The 23,627-nt window shown below is 44.5% G+C and overlaps 1 protein-coding gene across 12 annotated transcripts in view; it reads right to left on the bottom strand.

Moving 5' to 3' along the window:
* The window catches only part of LINGO1 (leucine rich repeat and Ig domain containing 1), a 3,568,664-nt gene that overhangs the window by 162,736 nt on the left and 3,382,301 nt on the right, over positions 1-23,627 (bottom strand). The gene's annotated exons all lie outside the window — the stretch shown is intronic.

Below are 23,627 nucleotides of genomic sequence, written 5' to 3'. Positions count from 1 at the left end.
TTCATCGCCCACAGTGGAGGCGAAAGAGACACTAAGAAACATAATTTGAACCTTGAATACCAGTCACTCCCTTATTACCAGGTCACACTGTATTAGGGAGGATTTGACCAAACAGGCGCATGGTCGATTAACACGACACCCTTGATGCTCGTCAGAGAAATTTCACCCCTGTCTTTTCACAAAGCCAGCACTTCTTGACATTATTGACAACCCCTCAAAAGGACATAGACCTAGGCAAAGCGGAATAAACACAATAATATGGTGAAACACACAACACTAGTTGATATTATATCGATTAATTCTTGGCAGGTAAGCTCCCATTGGGGTTTTCTATTTCTGGTAAATATACTTAGCAGAACAAAATTAAAGGTTAGTGAGTTGATGCTGGAATTGTAAAAAAGTAATACAAAAAATATTAATATTTAAAACTTTTAAATATTGTAAGTGAATGGATATCATGATGGGACTAAATATGAGCACAAGAGCTTAGAGATGGACTCCACAGATAACACAAGCGAGTAGAAGAGATCAAGACGGCTCCTTTGTTTCTCCAATCAATGCAGTCGTCCTGATCTCGGGAGATCAATAAAGGGATCAGTTACTGAGTAAATTGCAAACGCAATTAAACAAGCCAAAGAGAGATCTGGAAGTTGGGCCGCAGCCAGGGCTCATATTGGAATAAACAGCACATCTCATGACAGCTGTTATTTCTACTGCTTTTGGCAAATGCTGCACTTCTCTGCATGTGCTATGTCCTACTTCAAGCAAAATAACTCTGGGATAAATTCCAGTTGATCAAAATCGGTTCCTATAATGCCGTGGACATTTAAACAGCGCCTCAAAGTTGGACGTAATTGCAAAATTTCAGACTTTGTGCAGTTTGCAAAGTCTCACTAGATTACAACTTTCGACCATGAAAGATATTTCAAACAAATGTAGATTACTTAATAAATTCCTATCCAGCAAACCTTCATTTTGCACAGTATTTCTCCCATGATCTAGTCAAATTTGGAATTTCCAGAAATCTCTTAAAGATTGTGAAGTTGTTGTTTAATCTTCTCGAAGATGCTAGGGGAATCTATTGCAACTTTGCAAACCCTAGTTTTCTAATTGCATGAATTGTTTTTATAGGTGCTTTATAGTTTGAGATGATTTTTATAACAGGTAGAATTTCTGTTGTGTAAATACTGGAACTGGTGGTTTAGTGGACTAATGTATCATTGTAGGGCCTGTGCTTGACCTCATGGTCACAGGTTCAAATCCCAACTGGTCCACTCAGCCTTTCATCCTTCTGAGGTCGATAAAATGAGTACCATTGAGTTGGGGTACAATAAACATCTTCAGGGCGAACGTGCGCTTTACAAATACACATGTTATGTTATGTAAAACACATTGTCCAAAGTAAAAAATACACATTCCACAATGTAGAAAGCATTTTATTAATAGTCAAGTGGAATTGCCAGCACATTGGATATGATGAGATGTACCACTATGATAGTTGCAGAATAGTGTCCACGTTTTAGTATTAAATGAATAGCATTTGTCAATAAAAGCCAGCCCCTTCTTGTTAATATTTCCCTGTGAGATACTTTAAGAGAATATTATGTAGTCACATGGTCTGATTACTGAAGCCTAAATATATCAGGCTGTTGTTGTGGTTCTGTTTGTACTAAATGTTCCAGATCTATTATTAATTTTGCCTCTCCTCGCTGAATATTCCTAAGTAAACACATTTTATGTGCATGTAAACTGAATCTAAATAGGTATTTGCAAAGCCAATACACTGAATTTGTCTTCGAGTGCGCAAAATTAAAACACTGTACTGTTCGTATCACAGTCTTTGGCCCTTTTAACAAGTGACCACTTAATTCACCTGAGAGTTGGGGGCAGAGCCATCGTGGGGGGCAGTCACATGGGGAGTGGGCGACACTATTATCAGTGCGCATGACGGTTTGGCGGCCGTCTCAGGCCGGCCAAACCAGCATGCACACTAGAGGCGTGTCCAAGCCGAGCTGCATTGCCGGGTTGGAGACAGCAGGCACAGGGGAGTCTGTGCTGCCTGCAGTGGAGCCTGAGGAGCGGGGATGGGGCAGGTAAGGTCTTTGTATTTACTTATGTTGCCCTCCATTGTCTTTCATGTCCCCCCACACTCCCACCCCGCCTCTCTACACTGACAGCAGCCGCCACCGGAAGTTGTTTACATCGATTACCGACCCCATTGCAGTTATGAGAGCTGCTGGATCACTTCAAATTGGTTCAAACTCTGGGTGAAAGTCTGGGCTAAAAATGAGGAATTACTGTGGGAATCAGATCTAGAATTGCTGATCTGTAATATCAACTCTGGAGTGAGGGTAATACTGGCCCATTTCCACAGACCACTGGTAGTGAGGACCTTAGTGGAAATTGTCACAAGGAGGATCTCTCTGCATCTCAGTGATTGTGTCAGGTGCTTGGTGCAAGAACACACAAATAAACTGCACAGATTACAGAATCTGTACCATGTGCTCAGTGTACTGAGAAACATCAGGGCTGAATAATGTACTATTGTTTGCATTCTTAGTCTAGGAAGGGATATATTTAAGCATATGCATGTACTAGTTCAGCCAGAGTGCGTTATCATTAATGTCTGCACATGTGCATAGATATGCTGTTATGAACAACACACTATTTAAAATATATGCTTAGCGCAGGCACACTTTTTTGTGTTTATTGTGTGCTTTGTATTCTCACACTATTATGTTGCTATAGTGAGTGCTAAATGGCCTTTTCAGAAGTACAAAAGGCAAAAAACAGTTGCAATTTGTGCTTTGCTACACTGAAGAAATCGCAAATTGCGACCGCAATTTAGGAATAGCAAATGGGAATTACTTATTTGCGATTCCTAAAGCACATGTACAAAGCATTTCTTAATTGCGAAATGGGCATTTAGGAAATGCAATTATCAATGGACTTCAAGTCGATGGTAACTATGTGCAAAATAAAAGAATGAATTGAAAAATGCATTTTTGTATTGTAACAGGAACAGCACATATGCCCCTACGCCATATGTGCACTTACATGTGTTAGGAAACTCGGGTGCATCCAGGGGCGCCTTAAGCCCACAGGCTCCTTGGCTTTGCATTTCTTAAATTGCGAATTCCTATTAGGAAATTGTAATTTATATTTCGCCCATAGGTGGGAATGCAATGGTATTACCTAATAGCGATTCCCTAATAGCGATTCCTAATCCATAGGAATCACTATTATGGAATCGCTGATTTTGTACAAATCCTTTTACATTTCTTAAACAGCGATTCCTACTGAAATGCAAACGGGAACCTTAGTACATCTGGCCCAAAGATTCTAAACACTATCATTTGAACCACTTTTTCAGTTTAAACACAGAGGTGTGCTATGCAGGTTCGGACTGGCTGTAGTGGGCATCAGGAGTTTCCCTGGGATGGTGGGGGTCGGTTTTGGAAAAGTGGGGGCTGGTTTTGGAGTGGTGGGGGCTGGTTTTGGAGCGGTGGGGCCGGTTTTGGGGCAGTGGGGCGGTCTTGGAGCGGTGGGGCCGGTTTTGGAGCGGTGGGCCGGTTTTGGAGCGGTGGGGCGGTTTTGGAGTGGTGGGGCGGTTTTGGAGCAGTGGGGTGGGTTTGGAGCCGTGGGGCCGGTTTTGGAGCAGTGGGGTGGGTTTGGAGCCGTGGGGCCGGTTTTGGAGCGGTGGGGCGGTTTTGGAGCGGTGGGGCGGTTTAGGAGCAGTGTGGTCGGTTTTGGAGCGGTGGGGCCGGTTTTGGAGTGGTGTGGCCGGTTTTGGAGTGGTGAGGCGGTTTTGGAGCGGTGGGGCGGTTTTGGAGCGGTGGTGCGGTTTTGGAGCGGTGGGGCGGTTTTTGGAGCGGTGTGGCGGTTTTGGAGCGGTGGGCCGGTTTTGGAGCGGTGGGCCGGTTTTGGAGCGGTGGGCCGGTTTTGGAGCGGTGGGCCGGTTTTGGAGCAGTGGGGCCGGTTTTGGAGCGGTGGGGCGGTTTTGTTACTAGGGTCTGGTTTTGCAGCAGCGCTGCAGTATCGGCCCTCAGTAACAAAAGGAGCAGTGCTGGGGGCCGGATTAGTTAAGCAGTAGTGCGTCATGCTCGCATCCTCGCCCAACAACGCCCCGCCCCTCACCTCACAGTCCGGCCCTCGTGCTATGTGACAGAACATTCTATTAGGTCAAAGGTTTCAGGGCCTCCAGTCCTGACAAAAGGCCCTTCATGTCAGCTTCCTATGCTCCCGCCTTCTCGTGGAACTAAAAAAAAAAAAAAATCACATTAACAATCCTCTCCACACTCACCTAAAAAGGGCTCGCGCCTACAGCACCCACAAAAAGTACAGAACAATTAACATAGAAGGAGTATGTTCAGGATATTTCAAATACTGACATAACTGATTCTTTATTTATGTCAATGTCCGAGATGTTATATTCATAATACATACCTGCGATACAAACTAAATAAACCTCAATTGATTTTTCCCCTTCAGCAATGAAATCTGCTTCCAAAAAACATAAAATGCGGCTTCTGGCAGAAATGCCGCGCGCGGGTTTTCGAGGCAGACTCTGTTTTTAATGACGCCTTAATCCCATCACATCTTCAACTTGCATCGACTAATTTCTTTTACTCGTTTATTTGCCAGGAGCCTGTCATTGAAAGACACGGAAAACAATATTTATGTGTCTTATTTATTTAAGTTATATAACAGGTTTACCCAGCATGCTCTACGGCTCCAAGAAGACACTTTGTAAAACTGCTGAAAAAGCAGAAGAGTAGTTATATGATGGCGTTTTCCCTTCATCACGCATCATACTACACTTCAGCTGTTTCTAGGCGCTATTAAGAAGTGGTAAATTTACTGTCCTCAAAAGTATGGAAGGCTGAGTCGGCTTTTCAAAGTTGGGACTTGCAGACCTGCAGACCGCTGTGTGTTCAGGGGTGAGTGTAATGAAGGTCGGGATTTCAGAATTGGGGGTTGGGGAGGAGATGATGGGGGTGCGGTATGAGCTGGGAAGGTCATGGAGCATGTTTTTGGGGTGGGTCTGATCATGCTCCTTTATCAATGAGACATTGCAAAGCTGGAGAGGGGTGGCAGGAAATGGCAAAAAACCTATCAAGGGTACTCATAGCTGTCAGAATACGACTGAAGTGTGTGATAATTGTCAATAGTGGTAATAAACAGGTCTTTATAGAAGAGAAATATATACGGTTATATCCATTATTAAAAATACAGCCTCTTTTAAACGCACTGTCACAAGTAATACATGAGATAAATTACCCCCTGCATACATTATAAGCGTATTTCGAGTCGCTGAGGAGTTCCATGACCGTATATGAAATTAGGCCAAAGCCGAGTTCCTTTATAATGTTATGGAACTTCAAGGTGACTTGAAATTTCCTTATCATGTATGTAGGCTATCCTGTTTTCAGTTTCTATTTTTGGTAAATTCTGGTGGGGTTTTTTCAGTGTTTTCAAGAGATTTCAATACCTTTAAAAAACAGTGGTTATCAGTGGTTACACATTTTCGCGCCATTAAAAACTACAGAAACAGTGTTTTTCCGGTGTTTATGGAACGTTTTGCTTTTATTATTGCTTGCTTTCAGCACTGATAGCGCATGGTATATAGACAGTATTAGCATAGTGTATATGAGGTCCAAATATATTTTTGCAAATTAAACTTATTGTAGTACACTATACAATACTTTTTCAGTGAGTCTTTGGTCATGTACGCTCACTCTTTCCTTCCCATGTAAACTTCTGTGAAAAGGCCCTCTCAACATTGGCACTGGAGATGGGCAACGCCATAACAGCCAGTATTCAATTTGGTAACTCTGTATACTAACAAATATGCTGAACACTTGGTAACCAAGGTTGTTTTGAGACTCTTGTTTTTTTTATTATGTCCATTTCAGCAGTTATGTTTTCCTGTAAAAATCTAAGAATGCAGTAGAGTGTACTTTTTTGAAAGCACTATCAATATGTGACCAAAGATCCTCACATTTCTTGTCTTTGGCATCATCACTCAGCAAATATTCTGTAAATGGTTGCCACATGGATAATATAGCATTCATAGCCTTTTGGACTGAGAACCATCAGCTAAGGGACACAGTTGGGATGACTCTTTCTTTGATGCCACACAAAGCACGACATTATAAATATTTGTGTTTTAGTTCCTGTGCATGGGAAAACATTGCAACAGAATGGACTAAAGAGTCAATAGCATTCCTCATTAACTCCGAAGATTGTAAAGATGCTTTCAGCATACCATCTTACAAGTGGCAAGGATTTCTTAGAGGGAAGCACTTCAGCTCAGGTATCAATTTTGAAAGGTCATCACACAACTTTTTCATATACGTAGATGCAAATACAAACTATATCACTCTAATCTTTGTTGAACTTGGAAAGAACCTTTTGCGCAGAACATTCCAAGTGACACTGTGTTCCTTGTGTTCCAAAAGTCTGGTGTCATGTTTTAACCTCTATCCCAGATGCTTGGTGATAGCGCTCTTTTCACATATACTTGTCACTATACCTTGCATTGAACTTTTTAAAGCCTGATGTGTTGGCAATTCGCCTACTATCAATACTGACTCACTAGAAACTGGGGACTGATGTATTAAGGGTTTTTACCCATTCTATGTGGGTAAATGTGATGACACATATTAGGAAAGATTATTATGAAACCAGCCATTTTACCTATCAGTGAAAGAATCGAATGCAGCCAAAATATCAAATATGATTTTGATATTTCCTGATTCTATACAGTTTATAAAATAATTAAATACGACCTAAAACATGCTTCTAAACCCAGCATCTTTAGACCAAAGACCACAAAACTGAAAAAAACAAAAGGAAGAAGAAACAATATTATAGGGACATCCCTAAACAACAAAACTCAAGCAGAATAATGTTAGCCCAGACATTCTGACTGCTAGCATGTACAACAAGGTTACATTGTATTGGCCACTTCAGGAAGAAAAAAAAGGACTCTTTTACTCTCTTTTTCCTTTCTTTGAATGGCATTTAATTTGTGGTTGTGCAGGTGTTTTTTCAGTGTTTATATGTTTTCACTGGTGAGGACTATTTCTCTTTCAGTGGGGTTTTATCAGTTATTATAGGTTTAAACCTAAAACCGGACAGCCTACATGTATGGCAGGGGATACGTTATCCCATGTAATACATGGTCACACCATCACCTTTCCCACAAACCATTTAGATCCTTGGTGCATAGCTCTTTCACATGAAACAAAGAGGATCTGTGCAAATATGAAGAATAAAAATAAAATTTCTAGAGCAAAATTAAACACATCAAAAATGCTGTTAGTATTTGTAGCAAAAGATATGAGAATCAGTTTGATATGTCAGTTAAAGGAAAGGCTGCAGTAGGACCGAATGTGTAGAAACATGCAGAAAGTTTCTAACTTTTCTATGATTACCTACGGAGTGCAAAAAATAAATATGTTTCCATAAATATGTCCTTTCTGCTTGTCACTGCAAGCTAGACAGAGAAGAAGAAAGAAAAGCAACGTTTTCTTGTTTTTTAAACAGCTGCTCTGTGACCTGACTTGCCTTTCCCCTTTGCTGCTGCTTCTGCCATGAGGCGTTTTAACAAACAGGAGGGAGTGTAATTTGGCCTACAAAGCCCTCCACGACGCTGAACCAGAATACCCGAACCACTGCCTATCATTCCACATACCCAGCAGACACCTACGTTCCGCCGAACTGACCCTTGCCACGGTCCCTCGGATCTGCAACACCAGGACCGGAGGAAGATCCTTCTCCTCTCTCACCGCCAAAAGCTGGAACACTCTGCCTCTCCACTTCAGGCTATCCCCGCCGCTGACCCAATTCAGGATGGATCTCAAGGGCTGGCTCTTCGACTTAACCTCAGTGCTTTGCAGGACCTGCAGCCCACTACTCCTGCACCTTGAGACCCTCACAGGTGAGTAGCTGCACTTAGCAAACACTGATTGATTGACTGATTGACATCAGAATTCAACAGTAATGAGTTAACATAGTTGACATCATTTCTTTATAATCAATGACTGGCTATGTCAGAAGTCGTCAAATAAGAAGAAATTAGAAACGGGTTTTCATACCGAAATTGCAGAATGCCATGTTTTATGATTGTATCAAGTCTTGCAGTGCCCATAAGATTATGTTCTCCAGTAGCGTGTTTAACCTCTTCAGTGCCCATGACGAGATAGTCTCGTCATGGAGCACGGTCGCGCTGTGCCCATGACGAGACTTTCTCGTCATGAACCCCACCCACTAATACAACGCCCGGCACAAGAGGGGGAAAGGGCGTGGCACAGAAGGGGTTAATGCAGTTTAATACAATAGAAATACTGCCCAGAAATTACAGGACATCCACCAAAATAAAGAGTGTTTTAATGTGGCCTTGAACACCAGAACCCTCTGTCTCTATCTGAAGCTTGGGTTAAGCATGGCCTGTTCATCACTTACTAAGGAATGGTCATTGTCAAGATCTCTGTGGGTACTACATTGTTTTGGCCATTGATACCTTTTAGTACCAGTAGTAGACTTTAGTCCTCCTGCCATATTTGATTTGTTGCAGGAAATCATGCTAGTAACAAGAAAATATATGTGTACACTGATGCAATTGTTGTCATAGCCAGTAGTTACCATTAATTGTTTATACTGCCTGGAGGAATCCCATATCAAGGAAGGTGGTATGTAAAGAACAATACTACTGCGAAGAATATCATACATTGAAGGAATATTTTTTAGAGTATATGTTTTGTAATAAGGCACATTACTTCCTTACAAAATAGAAGGTGATTTATTAAATATTGTTGATATTATACACATTGAATAAAAACAAAGAGAAGAAAGTGGTTAGGGAATGTGTATAATGAGAGGAAAATGGAAAAGAAGACAAAAGGCAAAGTGAAAGACAGATTGAAGGGAACAAAAAGCAAAGTGGAAGACAGATTGAAGGGAACAGAGTCCACAGAGCTCAACCATAAAAAAACAATAATATTGGAATATGGGATGTTAGAAGGAAAGAAAGGGATTCATTTGCCAAGATTAACATTTTGAAATCTGCACATGTCGACAGCAGATGAGGTATGGGTAGTGAATGACTGACGCACATCAAGTTTATCCCCAAATTGAAGGCAGAAGCACAAAGCAAACAAGGGAAATGGAAATAATATAGCAGATGGCACAAGACATGCATGAGGAGAAGAGAAGGGATGAACAGAATTTCAGTTTTATTAGAATGAAGGTGAAGCAAATGCCCCATTGTTGTTGAAGACTGGAAAAACAGGAGATTTGTGTGTGTGATTTAGTTTGAGCAGGAGTGAAAAAAGAAAGATATAGGTGGGATCTTTAGTATATGGGTAGCATGAAAGGATAGAAAAATATAAAGAAAATCAAGGGATTTGTGTAAATTGGGAGTACTAGAAATCGAAATACAGACCTTTCTGGACTTTTAGAGCTAGAGGAAGACAGGACAATCTTTGTGTGAACAAGTAAGTATGTTGATATCGAACTGATATACCAAGTCTCAAGCATCAGGTTTGATAATCAAAACACAAAAAGAGGGACGAGTGCAACAGAGTATAGAGACTGAGCAGAAATGTAAGATGAATTTCACAGAACAAGAAGGAACGTAGAGGAGGAAAGTTAAGAGGGATTGACATACATAAGGGCATTTGTGGCAGATAGAGGGGGGGTTTGAATGGAATGAACAATACATGACCCATACTAAAGGGAGAAGAGTAGGGATTTGAAAATAACTTGAAAACACAGCTGACTATAGACAGCTCTTTCAAGCAGTTTGAAAGGGAAGAGTACTTGTTGCAATACGGTGGTAAACAGGGGAAACAGACGCGACAAGAGTGGATTTCGTAAGGATTGAAGAATGGTAGAACATTTCAAAGAATCCCAAACCGAATTAGAAAAATAAAGTACATTGTAATGAAAAAAATGACACCAAATGAAAAACATCCAATAAGGAGAAGCAGCGATGTGATTAGTTAGGATTTTCAGTAGAAATTGTACCAAAAGCCACAAAGCACCACTGAAAGTCAACGGTTGCAGTAGACTGGGACTTAAGTACAATTTGAGGCTGACTGTGAAGGAGCATGGGCCATACACACCAACCAGGTTAATCCTGGTCAAAGATTTTACCTTCTGACTTAGTCTTTTAGGTCCCAATCCACCACAGGACTACACTTCTAAAGTTCCACTGCCCCAAGGACCTCAGGAGAGGTACTGTTGGAAATAACCCTTTTTGCAGGGTTATCCCCAAACTTTTTGCTTCTTCCTCCTTCATTTTTTCTGACCCGTGGTGGTTGGCAACTGTGTATGTTGGATTTTTGTCGTTTTGGTCTTGTGTAGTTTATATAAAAGGACTTTATTTATCTACACTGGTGTGGAGTCCATTTGTGGTTTTTTCACTGTGCTACTGTGAGTGTTGGTACACATACTTTACACATTGCCTTTGATAAGCCTGTCTGCTCGTGCCAAGCTACCAAGGGGGTGAGCAGGGGTTATCTAAAGAGTGTATCCCCCTTACCCTGACTAGAAGTAAGGGTCCCTATTTGGACAGTGGTACCTACCTCTGCCAACTAGAGACCCCCAGATTGTGGAAATTTAGCTTGTAACTGAACATTATCTGCGCCATCTTGCCTCTCCCCAGCGCCACGCACAGCGAACGCACGACCGCCATTTTAGGCACCCCACTCTCTCCCCCGCTCATTGTCGATCCCCAGCGCGTTCCCCTGGCGCTGCAAGCATCCCCCGCGCGCCGGCCACCCCCGCTCTCTCATACACGGGCCATAAACCCTCTCCTTCTGCGCGACCCTGCCATGGAATCACACCCGTGCCTGACCAACACCTCCTTTCATCCCATATACGGTCATACATCCTTCCTGATGACCCCCATCCTCCGCGCCCGATTGTCCGAACCGATCCCAGGCCATCACCTAGCCCTACGGATGCAGTTTATTGCCCCTACTGTAAGGAAAACACCCCACATCAGAGGGATTACAGCAGATCAAGGCCCTCACCCCCTGAGACCCGACCGGTTGCACACACCCCCGGGAATTGGCGGAATGTCCAGCTGTGTGATAGCCATCTCCTACTGTGGGTGGGGTGGGGACTTCCACTGTAGATATGTGTGGGAACGAGCTCGAAGTGGGGATTCCGAGGATGTTCTTTCATACATCAAAGTGATCTCAAGAATGTGCCATGTATGATAACCCTGCAATAAAGTCATAAACGTGTGTATAAGAGACCAGGTCTCAGAGATGCAGTTAGAGCACCTCGTGACGATACCTTGCTGTCTGATCTGATGTGTTCTGCTCCGACGGAATAAAACTTTGTTTCCTGCCTTCCAGTCTCCGGCGCCTGCCTCTTTATTGGTTTAACATCGAATGGTATAAGAGGCGATTACCGCCGGGCAATACTTGAAAGGTTATCGACTGAAACTGCCGCTACCATTTAACAATTGGCGTCCCAAGCGTGGGGCCCATCAGCGACATGTGGATCCAGTGGGAGAGGTCCCGACGACAGAGTGAACGACTGCAACGATCGGGAGAGCTCCTGCCCAATAGACCCTCGTCTGGCAGCCGATCATCCGAACTTCACTGGTTCCGAGCAGACCTCTCTCGAGTGATCTACGGTCCTGACTGGGAACCATCAGGAGTGCCGCGGCAAATACGGAGAGTAGAGGACGATCGGGCGCTGGAGGCGGAAGACGAGAAACTGTCCACGCGGTCCGGGTAAGGTCGTGAAACACGACAAACTGCGAAACGATTGATTGATTGATTGAAATACTAGTATTGCTTATTGATTGTTCTCTTTGAGATATTCGCTGTCTACAAACGGGGAGGAGTAGAAATACTCTCTCTCTCTCCCTTTGCAGATAGTGAAGGGTAGGTAACGCAGACTTTTGTCCCCGTTGTAACCCGTCGTGCCTATCTTTATCTCCCCACTGATTGATTGTCCGAACATTGATTGTTTTGAAGAATAGTGCTATTCTCTGTTTGCAAATAACGTAGAATAGAAATATTCTGTCTAGTCTTTGCAAATAGTGAAGGGTAGGTAACGCAGACTTTTGTCCCCATTGTAACCCGTCGTGCCTATCTTTATCTCCCCATTGATTGATTGATTGTCCGAACACTAGCTGTTCGATATTGGTTCTTTGGAGGTATTCTCTGCTTACAAATAACGAGGAATAGAGATATTCTGTCTAGTCTTTGCAAGCAGTGAAAAGATAGGTAGTGCTGACTTTTGTCCCCGTTGAAACCCGTCATGCCTATCTTCTCCCCACTGATTGGTAATTGGTTCTGCCCGGACCGCTTATTAGAGGTGAACCATCCGGCTCCACTGGAGGGCACCCCTAATAAGGACATGTTCACTAAATATGGACTAGTCGCCGTAGCTTATAGCAAGCTATGGCATAAATATACCAAGAAGGACCCCGAGAGTCAGTGGCCACTGGTGGGATCCCTTTTGGACCCTACATAACTAAAAAAACGCTAGGAAATAGCCCTTTGTGGGATATATGAAACTAGGGGAAGGAGCCAAGCTCACGGTCAAGACGGCCACGAGGTAGCCCGGCTCCATCGCTCTCGCTGCCTAAACATGTCTGCCCTACCACCCACCCCGCCCAGTAAACACGACCAAAATCCCACACAACCGGAAGCCTGCTGATACCCACCATCGACGTCACCGAACTTGACTAGGATCACGCACAATTGGACTATGCCATTTTCCGATTACACTGTAACTAGATTGCAAATATGTACAACACTCCAACAAAGTAGTATGATTAAACATTTTAATAACTTATAGGTATAACAACATTCCGACAAGGTGAACAGGTTAAAACACGTTTTAAACAACTATTAACATGACAGTCTGCTGCGACCTGCATCCCAAAGCATTTACGTCCACGTGACACCGTCCTCGCCTCTCCTTCCTCGAAGTTGCAACATTGGCCTGTTTTGGGCGGTCCTTTTAGTCGGCCTTGGGCTATAAAAGCCATGCAAAAATCCATTGACATCAGTGGCGGACAACTGTGCGAATAGTCCGGAAGCCACACACAGCGCCAAGACCCTGGCAACGCCGAGGTGGGTCTGCCACGTCGTGCGGATCTTCCCATTCTCTTCTTCTTCCTTCAATAACGAAGGGTGCCCTGGCGGGGGGAAGCGACGCGGACGGACCTCCCCCACCTCCCCAGGTGGAGGCTCGCCAGCAGATGAGGGCACCCCAGCCGTCTCTTTCATCGGTCTGCTGAGTTGCACCCTGCCATTTTACTCGCCGGCCAGCCGAGTTGCACCCAGCCATTTCACTCGCCGCCCAGATGAGTGGGCGCCCCTGTACTCACCGACCGGCTGCAACGGGACAGCCATTCAAGTCTTGCCTGCCGAGCAGCCGCTCAGGCGCAGATCCACTAAGATTGCCATTAGCGTTTGATTCGTGAGGTGGGTCCCCGCAGCAGAGTGATCGGGGACCCACCCCGGTGGCTGTAACGAAGAGCTGCTGCTGCCTTTGGACTCCGGCGGTCGGTTCTTCGGATCCAGGCCTAGCCCACCGTGAGACGGCCCTGGTCTCGGAGGCTTGTCTGCTCGGGCGTGGGCCCCACCCCTTGAAAAACACCCTCTCAGCTTTGCAGGTTCTGCGGGAGTCATTGACATCCGACTCCCGTGGGCCTCCGGTGGGGACAATCGCTGCTATTTTGCTTGATTATTCCACGTTAACTTGTCCTTGCCCCGGGCGGCAGCCATCTTGCCTCCGTTTGGTGCTGTAAAAGAAAGACTGATTCAGGGCGACGGCGGAAGAACCCGCCTGCTGTCCCCGCCCCAAGGACGGACCACGGCATCGCTACAAAACCGCGGTGACGCCATGCTGACGCAAGCTGACGCTGACGAAAAGTTCTCGAACTACCGAAGGGGATTCTGGTCCGACAGCTAGTTAGTGGAAAGGCTTAGACTGTGCACTGGACCCACCCGACCTCGCCCCAAAATGGCGCCGAGAAGCCTCTCACACCGTGGCCGGCCTGAACAGTTGTAGGCCCGTATTTGTATACTGACATTGTTTTAAATAAAGGGCTTCTTAAAGGAATTACGGAATCCGTGTCATGACAAATCATCTAGGTTGGTAAAGGTTTTTTTTTAATAAATGATTGTTACTCCCAAGCAATAGAAAACAGATAATGCAGACCCCATTTACCTGAATCTTTTTGATTAACGGAATTTGTACCCGTCACACCTGTCTTTTTCCAAGAGTTGTCAGAAAATGGTCGACTATAGCTTAAGGTATATACCGAATGCAAGGTATGGTATCTTGCACCATAATATACGACCGATTGAGAAACACATGTACGACCAGGGAACCCGAATCTAGGAGATGAATGAAATAAAGCATCTTTGTCTCGGAAGAAAAGAATAATAGGTCTGTGGTATTACCCACTCCTGCGGCTAGCCTGGTACGTGGTAAGTAGAACTTTTTCGTGTCTACACGCGCTAATGTACTTTGAATACTGCACATCCCCTCCCCTCTTTTTCCCCTCTATAGGTCACGACGAAGTTCCGACTGAGGAATGGAGTGGACATGGGCCGCACCGTGTTCAATATAGGGAAAAACATAGACAAACGTTGTGGGATAATGCGCAAAGTGCAGACCACCATTGGGAACATGAAAAACTGTATGGTATGATTGTGCGTGTGTGCTACGATTATACGGTATGAATGTGTATGCATTTCATGCTTGGGTCGCTTGAAGAGAGCGTCATCGTATGATTGAAGTGCTCGTCCATCGATCAAAGGGAGGGGAGTAAAAGGTCCGACACCCCCCCCCCAAGATAAACTACAAAATACTGAAAATACGCAGCATGCATAGGAAAGAGGACAGGAAAGGAGAGGTCCCCATACTCAACGTAGCCCTGAGTCTCCGTCTTAAGTTTCTGCGCTTGATGCATGTACTGTCACACCCTATCCGGTATTTGTGTGTGCGTGTTCACCGAATTTATGTCTTTCCCCCGCTTGTGTTTTCTTACATAGAACCGGCCCATGCTACTCCATGTTGTGTGTGCACCAAGTAGCCTATTATCGTACGCACGCTCTCTCTCTCTCTCTCTCTCTCTCTCTCTCTCTCTCTCTCTTACTCTCTCTCCCTCCCTCACTGAAGGCTTCCTTGCCCTCTTTCTTTTTGAATAAATTAACAGCACATACCTCCTCAGTCTGTGTATAATTGGCCTCAAACACGGCAGTGTTCGAACAAAATTGACAGAAACAAAAACGAACGTACTTTACCACGTTACTACCTCTCCTTTCTGCAAATGTTGAACTTAATTGGCTGAGAAAGAAAGGACAGGTAAGACGACTGATGTCTCCCAATTTGGCCCTCATCACGGGGACTATATGTCAGTGGTTTTCGTCTTAGAGCTTTAACAACACCATCTCCACCACCCAGAATTGCCTCCGCCCAATTACCCCAAACTAGAATGTCTAAGCACCCCGTTCTCCCAAAATAACCCCAGCCCTGTACTAGCCGTCTCAGAGTATTTCGGACAAAACAGCTGATGACCTTATTCTCTAAAGGATACATCACCTAAACTGATAAGGGTTACCTATTGTCTCCAGCAAGGAAAAATGTTTAGCTTATGTCTCTCCCCGAAATAGATACCTGTGAACCCATGACAGTAGCGCCTCGCATTTTTTTTTCCTTTTCATAAACTTAGCAGTCCTCGGAGTAAAATGTGTATTAACAGAACTTGTGTTAAGATGAACGAGTCTCTACCAGAGAAGACGGTTCGAATTTTTGATAAAATAGAAAGTCAACAGATGTCAGACTTCCTGCAACGATTATAGGGCACAGAAATCGACACCTAGCAGGCCAGACGATGAACAGGAACACCCACAGAAAGCTGCACCACAGCAATGATTAATAGATTAGTAACACACACACCGACATAAGAGTTAATAGACATCAATCATGCAGCGACCGACAAAAGCATTTCCCTAACTACTCGGTGGTTGGAAGAGAGGATGAAGTGTGTAAATGCCTTCCCTGCCAACTCTCTAAGATTTTGTTTCTTGTACTCATTTAAAGATAACGTGCGGCCACCGGAAGAGAGGGGTCGGACGTGACGCACAGCCTGGCTACGGACCATGGAACATCTATGGCATCGACCAAGGGGGAAGCAACGAAGCAAAAAGGGCGTGAGACGAGGCACCATTATCAGGATGATAAGCGATGGAACGAAGGGCTATCTCGAGGCCCCCTGCTCGCTGACCAGCGTGCCTGAAGTCCCAACCCGTCGGGCCCGATTGATGGGCCCAGTGCTGGAAGATTCTGCCCCCCTTGGTCCGCTTTTTGATCCGACCCCATTCCACCCCATCTTCCCCCGGCATCCCGAAGCACGCCACACCCCTTCTCTCTCTCTCTTTTATATGGATTTTGAATTTGACTTAACTACAGAAGAACAAAAAGCGGGTACCCCGTCTCAAAGTACCTATGATGAACTGTGTTAGGGAACAGGACTGTGATCGGAGAACAACGAATGGTCACACCCTGCCACGTGAGAAATTGGATTTGAGCTGGACCTTAGCTCCACCGCCGGTGCTCAACAGTGCCAACAAAAGAAGAACAACAATAAGAGCTTACCAGTGATGGCTCTTTATAATAGGACACTGGAAAGAAGAACTCCCTCCCATGACTGTAACTCATGTTAAGTTGAATTCCTCTCCCAACCACCTTTTTATATTAACTATCTTCCTATCGAGTTTTCATGATGTTGCGTCAGTCACTTCCAACTGTACACTGAGAAGTTAAGAAAATCTAACTTTGTATAATGACATTCATACAACACCAGCCATGCACACGACTATACTGACTATTTTTGATCCACACGAAGTCTGGGCCTTAAGTAATGTACGAAATATCCCTTGTTTTGCCAGAAACATCTTTTTGCTTTACAGTATCATGTTTGTGCTCAAACAAGCTCTCCTCCTCCTATCCCTGGGCCTGACATGCGGCACAGCTGATGTAATTTTGTATGTACTACCTCCTCGCCTACTTTATCAACTGTATGTAACTATGTGCAAATGTGTCAGATTACTCCTGCCTGTCCTAAAAACTCTGTACCTTTAAGGAATGCATGAAAAACATTAACGATATTATAGCTAAAGTGTTAACGAAGGTGAATGTCGGCCAGGCAAGCTGGCGAGATATGTTAAAAGGGAGGACTGTGGAAATTTAGCTTGTAACTGAACATTATCTGCGCCATCTTGCCTCTCCCCAGCGCCACGCACAGCGAACGCACGGCCGCCATTTTAGGCACCCCACTCTCTCCCCCGCTCATTGTCGATCGCCAGCGCGTTCCCCTGGCGCTGCAAGCATCCCCCGCGCGCCGGCCACCCCCGCTCTCTCATACACGGGCCATAAACCCTCTCCTTCTGCGCGACCCTGCCATGGAATCACACCCCGTGCCTGACCAACACCTCCTTTCATCCCATATACGGTCATACATCCTTCCTGATGACCCCCATCCTCCGCGCCCGATTGTCCGAACCGATCCCAGGCCATCACCTAGCCCTACGGATGCAGTTTATTGCCCCTACTGTAAGGAAAACACCCCACATCAGAGGGATTACAGCAGAACAAGGCCCTCACCCCCTGAGACCCGACCGGTTGCACACACCCCCGGGAATTGGCGGAATGTCCAGCTGTGTGATAGCCATCTCCTACTGTGGGTGGGGTGGGGACTTCCACTGTAGATATGTGTGGGAACGAGCTCGAAGTGGGGATTCCGAGGATGTTCTTTCATACATCAAAGTGATCTCAAGAATGTGCCATGTATGATAACCCTGCAATAAAGTCATAAACGTGTGTATAAGAGACCAGGTCTCAGAGATGCAGTTAGAGCACCTCGTGACGATACCTTGCTGTCTGATCTGATGTGTTCTGCTCCGACGGAATAAAACTTTGTTTCCTGCCTTCCAGTCTCCGGCGCCTGCCTCTTTATTGGTTTAACATCGAATGGTATAAGAGGCGATTACCGCCGGGCAATACTTGAAAGGTTATCGACTGAAACTGCCGCTACCATTTAACAAGATCTAACAGGTACCTAGAGACTCACACGGTGTAGGGTAGAGTCCAAACAACAGGGTCCAATTTAAGTCCAATTGCCAATGGTCAGTTGGGTACTGCAAGGAAAAGGTCTCTTACAACTTAGTGTCTCTCTGTAGTCACAGAGGTGGTTGGCCAACTGACCCTTGGACTCCACATTTTTGTCGTGGGTATAAGAAGTTGCAGGTCCAGTTCTTCATGGCTCCTCTCAGATCACCAACAGTCCAGTCCTCTTTTGATCTTCTGCATGCCCGGAATGTGTTCTGAAATAGGTCAACCTTTAAGCAGGGCACGAGCTAGCGAGTGTGGCGGCTTCTTGCCCACCCTAACCAATTTGCTACAAGTTCCAGAGGCCAATCTTACAAAGAATGTCAGTAGTTTCTGCCCGCCTTAATACAAACAGGCATAAAATGGTATGTGAAAGTCTTCACCGCACTAACCTTTGGCTCTAAGGTCTTACGGTGCGTGAGAAGTGTACTATGGTAATTTTAGTGTTCCCCCACATCAAACACTAAATTTCAGTGTGGAGCACGTACTGTACCCACAACAAACGCAGAGACAGATGTCAGGTAGTAAAAAAGCTGGGTCCTTCAGCAACCAGATCTGTGTATACATAAGAATTTTCTTGGCATCCTGTTCTCTCCCTTCCAAGAGCGTCCCAAGTGTTATATGTGAATCTAGCAAACCTGTCAAGCAGGATTTAGTGCTCAAGCAGGACAACATACTGTAGTATCAAAAAGGATATGCAAAGCCCTCACCCTGCTTATTCTGTGGAGTGTGTTCAAAGGAATCATGTCAGGGCAGTCAGGCGAGCATATTGTTTTCTCCAGCAGGGCATTTCATGCATTTTTCACACCTATGCAAGGGTAATCACGGGATGGAAGAAGCAGGAGACGCATTGCAAATTTGCCTCAAGGAACATGTCACTTTTTACTGTAACTTTTACTTAATATTTGTTTTTAAAAAAATCTAACTTCGCCATTCAATTGCATTTTTTATAATTATTTAAATTAATATTTTTCTATCTAGTCCAATTCCTGAGATATAGTATTAATGTTTTAATCTGTTCTCAGTTTTTTGCATAGAACAGGTAAGCTTGCCACAGTGAAAATAGTTTTTGGTCCTCGTCACAGTAGGTACATGGTGATATTACTTTTGTACATGGCCCACCTATGAATACCTTGCGGCCTATCTGGTGGGTGACAAGATTTACACATGGATGACGTATTAATATTGAAAATGGTGGTTTCCCCTGTAAAAAGTGTCATTTTGACAGGTAGTGCTGCAGGTTCAAAACTGCAGCAGTCAGGCTCCAATGGTGGGCCTGAAATCATGTTTGCACTATTACTGTAGGGGATGGCACAATAGGTGCTTCAGTCCACTAGTGACATTTATCTTCTACGCCCTGGGTACACCTTGTACCATATACCACAAATGTATGTGTAAAAGTAATATACCAATTAGGAATATGTCACTTCTACCATTTTTAAAAGAGGTACACAGCACTTTACTACTGGTTAGCAGAGTTAAAGTTCACAGAGTTCTATAGTCAGCCAAAATATAGGTTCCACCAAAATGTGAAAATTCTGGTGGGACCAAACAGAAAAGGCAGATTTTCTTTAATATGGTACATGGAAGAAAGAAAAGAAGGAAAATGTTGCAGTTCAAGAGGTCACACACAGCATTATAGGAATAGCAACATGTGCACATAAGAGGAGAACAGGGATTGTGGATGGGAAAAAGAAGTGAATTGCATTAGAAGGCGATCTATTGAGCCATTTGTATGAGTGAGACAGGAGACAGGATTGGAAACGTTGGGGTTTAACTGCATTAGGAAGAGAGGAAAACATCATTACAGTTTATGGGGGATGTTGGACTGGCAGGAGCTGAAAGGATTGTAGCATTTTGATGGAGAAATGAGGTGTCAGAAGTAGTACAGAATGGGTTTTAAGAATGGAGCATGGCATTATACTACCAACTGTGGTAGAAGCAGGATTGAGCAGGGGGCATCTTTAAAGGAAATTGGGGTAAACAAAGCGATTGCGAAAGAAACAGTACTATGGCGTGTGCGGGTTGAAACACCAGTAGTAAAGAGAAGATAGGGTAGTGAAGGGCTAGAGAAGGTGATAGTGGTGAGTTTAGGGTGTGTAGCTAGCTTGCAGTTCTTACAGATGAGATGTTTTTTAGCAATACTTTCAACTCTGTGATTAGGAAGGTGGATGGGGAAGGAAATGAAAACTTCTGAGTTAACTGCACTCCTTCCCCTGCAGCCCCAACCAGGTCTTGCTGTACCGTGGTACCCTATAACGCTCTCTGATGCTCTGAGTACAAATCACTGCAGTGCTGGCACATTCTACATATAATTTATTTTTTATGACCATAATAAGATGCAGCTATAGCTTCAGGAGTCAAATGAGCACTGTACAGAGTAAAGGGTTTCCTGTCAAATTCTGTGGAGCGTGGCCTCTGAGCAGTCTCTGATCATACGCATGAGTGTAACCCAAAGACGCAATAATGGCTGTTGTTCCTACTGAATAACCTTGACATACCCGTATGCTCCAGCATTTTTGCCGCTACGAGAGCTAGTTATTTGCAAACAATGGAAGTGGTACTCTCGCAAGGGTGACAAAAACACAAGACGGTATTTTCCTGTCATTTGTGTAGCTCACTTCTGTCATTAGTGTTTTATCCATTCATTCCACATGGGGCTACAGTGGGCCAGTGCTTAATTTGTAAAATATGAAGTGCCAGGGCTCTGACCAGGAGGCCACTGCAGCTTGCACTACCCATCGCCCCTGTCACCGCCTGCCAAAACAACTTCTAACCATCTCTCGCGCATGTAAATGCAACAGTTCAGATTATTCCAGGTCCCCAAAGCTAAAGAAATGGCTTGGGAGGCAGGTATTAGTAATTTTTTTATGTACATTGTTTTCCTAAACAACTGTTGTTCTGCTCATCTCTAAATTACATGAGCAGCGCCACCTTGTGGCAGACTGCCCTAAGTGTGGTGTTGACGATTAGGTGCCGGTGCCGAGCACGGGAAACCAATTAAGTGCCAGTGCTCAGCACTGGAGAGCTCCGGCTCAAATTAAGTACTGCAGTGGGCGGAACAGAAGCTTACGGAAACCTGCACGCGGCTCCTTCTACATTCTACGTTGAGCAACCAGATTAATCTGGAGAAATCTGCCTCACAGAGACTGCTAGATTCCAGAAGCTTCCGGGTGGGCAGCAGAAGCCCGCCCTTAAGGAACACGTTGCCATTCCAAATGCGCTAAGCGCGCCGATTTAACGAGCCTGTATTGTAGCTTTCCAGTGGAAACAAAACCCCACAGAAATCATTTCTATGTGTTGGCTGCCTATTTCTCATCTTAGCCTACATTTGTCAAGCTGCAACAATAAAGGATAACGTATACCAGCTTCGCTTGGCCATACATGCTCAGATGCGTGGCACAGCTGACAAGAAAATGGCTTGCTCGTCATCGAATGGGTGCCATTGCAGATACTGTGGGGAAAAAAGACAGCAGAGCAAGCAGACCTATCCATTAGATATGTCAGAATGTACTTTGTAGACGGCCATTTTGTGTCTGGATGAATTGTTATTTACACTGGCCATGACTCTTCTCCTCTTTTGTGGTCTGTTCCAGGCTCAAAAGCATGAACAATAAAATGCTAGGGCGAATCTATTGATGCGCCACTGATTTCTTGGTGGGCAACAAGTAGGACTAGAGTAACAAATTCATCACTAGGGCTGGACTGGAAACTTAAAACAGCCCTGTCAAAAATTATAAATTCAGCCCCGTGTGCAGACGTGCTAATGCGTGACAGGATCACTTAACGTGCACCTCCACTCCTGGAGGCTGAAACCGGCCTCCTGGGGCACCAGCCTCCTGAGGGATTCCCAGCTTGCCCAGATTGCCAGTTTATCGCCCTGTTCATCGTCTATACAATGTTGCCTGAAAAGAGATCATGGGACTCGTCGAACAGCAAAATCCTATCTAACGTGCTGGACGCATCTTCGCAACAGTGGAAGGGTGCACTGGGAAATCAAGACACTTCACAACAGACTGGGGCCTGTGGAAGGTCAGCAGAACTTGGACAGAGTCAGGCACTTGTCACTTGTTTAAACTAATTCCTCAATCCCACAGGGCCGGAACACATTTTCCAATATGTTTGCATTTCATTGACAAGGCCACAGAATCACTTCCGAGGTCATTGACATATCTCATTTAACAGCACAAAAAAGAAATTAAAGTAAGGCATAACGCCAGAATGCTAAAAATCCACCTTCTAAAATATATTTGTGTGCGCAGCTCATTCCTTTGGCTTATTTTCTATGAGACTGCATGCAAGCAGCACGTCCCTATGGGGCATGCTGCCTTTGTCTGCGATACAGTAAGGAACATTTACCTGGGGGCACAGTTAGCGGGAAAAGTCTTATTAAGCATTACACCTCTGTATGTCCTCCAGAAGCGGGCATACTCTGCAATGTTACAGAGAAGGACCCCTGGCAGTAGCACAGTAATAGCTACATTTAATGAGCAGGAAGTGTGCCGCGACCCTGGGGATACTGCCTGAAACCCAGCGATTGGGCATCAGTTCCTAAAACATGGGCCAGGTCCTAGGAGATCCCCAATATTCAGACTGCCACATCTGGTACGATAGAAGAGAGAAAGGGATGCCACTAAAATCTAAAGAATTTGAATGCCGGGTCAGTCACCTGGGACTTCTAGGCAGATATCTAATGCAGTGTATCCACGTTTGTAAAGGCTTCCCATACTTTAGAATAAGGGACTGCATCTATTTGCTATCAAATGGATTCCTCTGTATATTTCAATTAGATTCTGTAGAGAGGTCATTAAATTATATATTTATTGTCTTAGCAAACTCTGTAGGAACACTTTTGGCCCTCTCTACTGGACATACCAGTCTAGAGTGGTAGTTCCACATAGAACAGCTGCATTCAGTTAGATACGTTACAATACTTTTCCAAAGGAAAGGTCTCCTGGTTCTCCATTCAAAGTTTGTTTAAGTGGCATACATTAGGAGACCCAAAACTCTTCCAGGCTTCCAGAGTCAAAATAATAATATTTCCGTGAGGCAGGCATTTACAAGGAGAAATGTTTTCACTTCTAACTTTTCACAAATTGCATGTGTGCAGCACTGTGCAGGACTCATCCAATCTGTGAGGAGTTTTAAAGTTAGTCTAAGCACAGTATTTTGTTCTGGAAGGGAGCTGTTCTAGCACAAAACCTCCACAGGACATCACAAACACACATTTGCATTATGGTGCAATTGTACATGCACGGCTTTAGGCAGCCTGATTAAGTGCCCGCACTGGGCAAGACAGCAGAACTGTCATATATTAGTAGATATGGGTCTGTGAAGCTCTTTCCCATAGAGAATATAATACATTGCAATCTTATTTTTTTTAGTATAAGTGCCCCCTAGTTTTCTCACATGGACTGCATAGAATTTTAAGTGACACTTTTTTGTGATGTTAGAGGGATCAGCCAAAA

The sequence above is a fragment of the Triturus cristatus genome, chromosome 3_1, assembly GCF_964204655.1.
Source record: "Triturus cristatus chromosome 3_1, aTriCri1.1, whole genome shotgun sequence".
NCBI classification, from domain to species: Eukaryota; Metazoa; Chordata; class Amphibia; order Caudata; family Salamandridae; genus Triturus; species Triturus cristatus.
This window is presented reverse-complemented; position numbering and strand designations above follow the sequence as displayed.